The sequence below is a fragment of the Poeciliopsis prolifica genome, unplaced genomic scaffold (assembly GCF_027474105.1).
Source record: "Poeciliopsis prolifica strain line A6 unplaced genomic scaffold, Auburn_PproV2 SCAFFOLD001, whole genome shotgun sequence".
NCBI classification, from domain to species: Eukaryota; Metazoa; Chordata; class Actinopteri; order Cyprinodontiformes; family Poeciliidae; genus Poeciliopsis; species Poeciliopsis prolifica.
Window position 1 is genome coordinate 8,431,692 of NW_026562376.1, and position 6,274 is coordinate 8,437,965.

General features: G+C 39.2%; 1 protein-coding gene across 3 annotated transcripts in view; it reads left to right on the plus strand.

The window, feature by feature from the left end:
• Window positions 1-1,120: 1,120 nt before the first annotated feature.
• The window catches only part of tln2b (talin 2b), a 96,778-nt gene continuing 91,624 nt past the window's right edge, over window positions 1,121-6,274 (plus strand). For all 3 annotated transcript variants that reach the window (XM_055028468.1, XM_055028475.1, XM_055028484.1), the window contains exon 1: window positions 1,121-1,216. The gene's annotated coding sequence lies outside the window, so the exon portion shown is untranslated. The remainder of the gene's footprint in view (window positions 1,217-6,274) is intronic.

Consider the following 6,274-nt stretch of genomic DNA (forward strand, 5'->3'; position numbering starts at 1 on the left):
TAGTCTTGGTATAATGTATGGATTTTGATGATGATTATGATTATTCTTCTTCTTCTCCTTAGATTTTGTTGGCAGTTGGCAAAAAACATTGGTTTGATGGTTTGGTCACAAGCATCCACAGCAAAAGGCGGAGGAAGTACATACAATATCCCCAAGGGATACTGTAAAGGATCCTAGACTTATATTAGTCTATCGGCGTATGAACTACAGTCAGGGTAGTATTTAGGAGAATATGGGTCCCTGGGAACCACATGCTTCTTCTACATTTGCTATTTCCAACACAGTGGTGGTTAGCATCCACTAACATTATTGTCCACATAAAAACACAGCTTTACTGAAGTAGTTGTATTTGCACTTTCTTAACAGTTTAGTTTAAACATGCAACCATTTTAAAAAGGTTTTTCTTTGTAGCCTACAAAACAACGAACCCAACTGTTACAGTAACCAAGCCAGGCCTTTGCACTGAGTCACAGACTTTGCAGAACTCCTTCCTCATGAACTTACATCTGGCAAATGTGGGAAGGTGATTGAATTTATTGATTCATTTTGCAGTGTGAGGGGTCACATATGAGTGACCCTAACATCATTGCAGGCGTTTGTTAACTAAAGAGGTTGTGCTAAATTTATGCTTAAATGACGCAGCAAGGGCACATCAAAATAAAAAAAATGACCATTGCTGTAATACTGTTGTAGATGGCCGTAAACGGCGACCTAGTCAAGGTCTGCCCAGGGCCACATCAAGCCAGGCAGGCTCTGGTTTTACTCTTCACACACTGTTGAAAGATGCACAAATTCAGCGCGCTTTCAAAATAAGAGTCTTTGGTTATGTCAATCTATCGTGTCTATGCATTTACTCGTCCGTGGAAATTTTGTGTGGATAATCTCATCTTCGGCAGCTCATTTGAATCAGCGGCGATCACAAAGCCATCCTGATCCTACGACAAAATGTAAAATAGTGAGAGAAGGTGGACGACAGTGACGCCGCTTCCTTCTCTCCGTCGCACAGATATGTGATCCAATTTATTTATTTATTTATTTATTTATTTATTTATTTTTAGCCCCCATCTCTCTCCACTGTACGATAAACGAGGAGGGGCTTGATGCCGTGCAGGAAGGAGGCAGGCAGGCAAGCCGCGCTGCTGACCCGCTTGTGGTGCGTGTCGCCTCGCCTACGTCCAAAGCCAGCTCGCATGCTGTAAGGAGTGAGAGACGTCAGGTAAGATGTTTGCGGTTGTTTCCCTCTGAAATGCTTCGCGGCGTCATTTTTGAACCTCGGCGTTTGTCTTTAAAGGTGCTCTTCCTCCCGAAGAGGTCTCGCTCACAGGGAGGCGTTCCGCTCGGCGTTGGTTCAGCAGAAGCGCTGACAGCATTTCATTTTGAACAGCTTGCAGGCGACCTTTTCACATTAACAGAGATGTTTCCCAACTCGCTCCTCTTTTGCATTCAATATCGGTCAATCTGTCTCATTTGACGCGTCATGAGAAGCCTGACAAGTCAGATTTTTTTTTTCTCGCAAAATATGTGCTTGCTGCTTTTGACATTGACAGATAAAAGAGGTAAGGGGACGCATGTTTGATTAAGCGACTTGTTTGTAATATTTTTATTTTTCAATTTGACTAAATGGTTAAGTAAAGCTACATACTGGCCAGCCTCAGCATCCTTGCGCCGCTCTGCATGGAAATGTGCCGTACAGTATCTCGGACTTGACCTGAATGTTATCTGGCTCAGCTCTACATCAAAGCTGACATTGACGTGTGTGAGATTAGTGGGCATGCAGGATGTGACCCTGATCGTTTACTGTAGACTAATCAAAAATATGGGCGGGATGTTAGGATTTTATCCTGGTTATAAAATGTTAAATCGTAATAATGTATTTCAATAAGAATATTTAATTGTTTTTTATGTTTGAAGAGGACACTCTGCTGATTGCTGATTTCCCCAAAGATGCCAAGCAGTAGGAAGGTTGTGTGTCCTCTAAATATTGGCCATCTCTCTTGACAGAAAAGCCCATGTGGCATGAGGATGTGTTTTAGTGCTTTGATGTGTGGAGAATTCAAACAGGTACAGGAGAGTAAATGTTACCTTCTTTTAGTCTAGGGTGAACAGGCCAGGAAAGAAAATCATACATAAATTGAAAATTGTGCAGCTGCAACTCAACATTTGAACTGAGCATGAGAATGACTAAGGGAGGGGATTCAAGCGACTTTTGATTCTGGACTGACTGGTTGGAGTGTTTTAGAAACTGATCTACTGGGAATTTCACCACCCATTTCCTTCCCTTGAGTTTTCAGAAGTGATCTGAAAAAGAAAAAAAAAGTAATGTTTTATATATACATAGTCGCTAATGATTGGGTAATGTTTGGAAGTATGGCCAACAGGGAATGTTGGCCACAGCAGAAGATGTGAACATGAATGGCTATGTTCACATCTTCTGCTGCCATTGCTAAGACTACAACTATCGGCAGACTACTATTTTAAAACAGCACAAAAAACTGACATTATCATTCACAACTCCTCTTTCTATTCACTGATTGGCCAGATTGAAATTCAACTGAGCTCAGTGGGAAAAATCCCAGATAGAGCACTGAAGGGAGATGAGAATTGAGTGGAATTCAGTAAGACCCAATGGTCAGTTGTTTTGTTGTTTTTTTTCACTCTGTATCAGCTGAGCGTTTGGATACTGGAAGCAATGCTGCAATGGATGCTGTTTCAGCAGCGAGTGTTGTGGCACAGTAAGGCAACTGGGAGTGCCAGATGAAATCATTCATATGCTTCCTTTTCGGAGGATAAGCTTGCGTTTCTTTATAGTATGTGAACTATATATTTGTATGCCCCTTTTCACATTTCACAATGCTTGGTCACGTCTTATTTTAGTTTAATGTGTTAAAACACAAACTGTTTCTGCTATAAAGTCCACAAAGAAACAGTCCATATATCTGATGAAGATAGTACACATATGAAGGCTAATCTTGGCGACTGTTCAGGACCAGCGCTCTGTGAATTTTCCCTTTGAGTACCCATTGACAAGTGGCATTTATTCATGAACGTTGTGAGCATTATCCATAAGTGAGGGGTCACCCATGTGTTTTTTGTTTGTTTGTTTGGTTGTTGTTTTTTTTTACTTTTGCTAAATTACTTTCAGTATGTATGATGCAGTTTATAGTCATGGTTTTTCATGATGGGAATGCAAACAAATGGGAATTCTGTCAAACAAACAGATAGGGAACATGCTGTTACATGTTGTTTTAGAGGAAGGTCTGTACTGCATATCTACCTTTTTTTATCAGAAAACAAGGCTGGCTTGATTGCTTGTTTTGATTGCTGGATGAAACATTGTGCATTGTTGTTAGACTTGTCAGATGCTAACTGAATGTTGGCTTGTTCGTATTAGCACCTGGTTTTGTTAGATTTTTTTTATTATTTCCCCATAGGGGGGTAACAACAATGCAGACTGCTAATTGAAATGAGAAATACAATATATTTTGGAAAATTAATGATAGCCTGTTCTATTCAGTTTCATCTTTTAAAGCAAGAATGGATTGCGAAAAAGTTAATATGGCGCCTTAAATTCTGGTACAAAAAATATGTTTTTAAGTTTAAGTCATGCTCGTTTCTAAATCTGAATTTAAAAGGCAAACTTAAAACCTTTTAAAATGCCTTCCAAACTGGTAAGCATGGTTTTCCATAATACATTAAAACAATTTCAAAATCACCCTCACTATTTTATTTTTATTTTGGCGAATATCTGGAATGCTTGGTGATTGGGGTGTCATATGCAACACTTACTTTTCATTATGAGAGTCTTTGGTTGAAACAATGAGTCTACCCTTTCAGAATGTACTTTACACAGATATAATTAGAACACAGACACACCAATATCACAAGCTTAAAAGCAGCGTGCAACTGCCAGAGGCAACTGGCAATCACTAGATGTTGTTCACATGATTAAGATTGTCAGTTTATAGGTTAGCAAAAAATAGAAAAGTTGAAAACTATTGTTTAAGCTTTTGAAAGGTTAAATTTTACTCACTGTTGACAATTAAAGTTGTTTAAACTGTATTCCATCCTCACTTTTGAGGATTACTAAAAAGACCTTTTTGTTACATTCTTTTTTAGTTTTAAAAATATCTAACATCTTCTTTCACACTTTGAATCTAATGTTGAATATACTGACAAAACTAAACAGTTATTGCATCATATGAAGATGCTCTGAAGATATTGCAACATGTGAAGAATTTGTATATGTTTAGGTTGTGTTCTTGAGTTATTGATTTTCTTGTATTTAAAGCAAAGAAAAACCCTGATTGTTTTCTCCTCTTTAGAAAATGTTTTTCCCCTCAGCTGTTGCAGTTGCTGTGTCATAAAGAACACATCCCTGGTTGGAATTCCCCAGGAAATGTTCAGCTAGAGGGTGGGAAGAAAGGGCTCAGAGTCATTGGAGAGTGTGATTGTTGAACAATATTTAATGCATGAGTGTGTAGGAGGTGGAAACTAAAGCTGACCCCATGCTGTCACTGTGACCCAACCTTTTTTTTAAAGGGAAATGGAACCCTTTGCATGTGGCCTGCTGTCTGTGTAATCGCAGCCTCTTTAGGGGTTGGCTTCCTTCCAGTTCAAGGTCTATACAGAACAGAAAAGGGTTGATGTAAAAGCTGACTGCCTTCCTTAGACCTTTACAAGTGCTTACATTTTTTTTTTTTTTGCAAAAGAACAAAATAGCAGGTAGAGACACTCGATTTATTGTTGGCATACAGGTAGTTTGCAAGATTGCGTGACGTTGTGGCCATAATTGTGTCAGAATGAATCAACTAACTAAACAAGAAATAGTTGTTTGTGTTATAATATGACTACTGGCAGCCAGTCACCTTAAAAAAATCATGTTGTTCAGGGGGTTGTTTAAGGAGTTGAGATGGCTCAGTAACTGGGTCAGATCACCTTCAGAACTGCAGCTCTTGTTGGGTGTTCCTTGTCTTGACTGGTCTTTTTTTTTTTTTGTCAAAATTGGTCCTGAAAAGACACTGTGACAAGCAGTTCTCAGGGACATGGGGAGGAAAGGTTCACTGATGCAGGTAAGGCCAAAGACTGGCCAATGTTGTCCTGTCCAACAAGTTTACTACAATTCATATTTTTGAAGAAGTTAACGCTGGTTTTGAGAGAAGGATATCAAATACACAATCTACAATACAGACATTGCTTTGGCCTTAAGATTTCACAGTTCTATGTCCAATCAAGCATTTGTGAGATGTATTGTAGAGGCAACACTTATCTGTGGAGGTCCCATCTCACAACTTTATAGACTCAAAGAATCTGCTGTCCACTGTAAGCTGGCACCTTTGGGGTCTATTAGAGTCCATGCCTCAATAGGTCAGTGAGACCATAAGGAGGGGGCTGAATAGGTGGAGGAAGATGATCCCTGACCATTTTGTCACACTGTCACAGAAATGGCATGCTGTGGTATAAGTAAGATATATGGTGTAAGGATATTTAGGTGGCTTGAGAAAAGAGTAAGGTACATAGCTGATCAGCTGAACAGGAATCTCTCAGTGAGTTCTTAGCTATTTAGATCTTAAAAGTAGTGTCATCTTAAAAGGCATATATCATTGTTATATGCCTTCATTGTTATCATTGTTACTAATATATTGGTAAGCAAAACATTGAGACCATCTCCAGCATTTTGCACTTGCAGAACAATAAACATCTATGAATTTCTGCATTTTGTAATTTAATTTATTGATGAAAGAGAAAACCCAGTCAGTTGACAACACAAAAAATGTGGCATCAGTTACAGTTCGCTTGGCTGTACTTCACAATAATAAATGCAAACTATGAAAGTTTGCATTTATACTCTCAATCCAACACTTACTAATTAATATGGCGCATGTTGAGCATGTTCTACACCATTTGGTTGAAGTGGCGTAGTTCTGTTAGTGATGTGTAAGCAGCTACCAGAATTGGGTCAATAAGCGCTACCAGGACATGTTCAGTCTCAGGTCACTGGCAGTTGCACAGCCTTGCGGCACATCTCATGATGAGGTCGAGTGAGACACCAGCTTGGAGCCGTAGACCCAAGCTCCAGCTTCCTCAGTTGTGCATTCAGAAGTCTGTTCTAAATTAGATTTGTGGCAGAGATCGGAAATCTGAGGCTTCACTGAGAATCAGGTGCCTTCATGCGGTTTACTGGTGGGCTGCTTTTATTTATATATAAATGTGTTTAGGATTTTGTGTTTCCATGTTACTTTTACCACACATTTTTATTGATGATTTGACTGTGAAT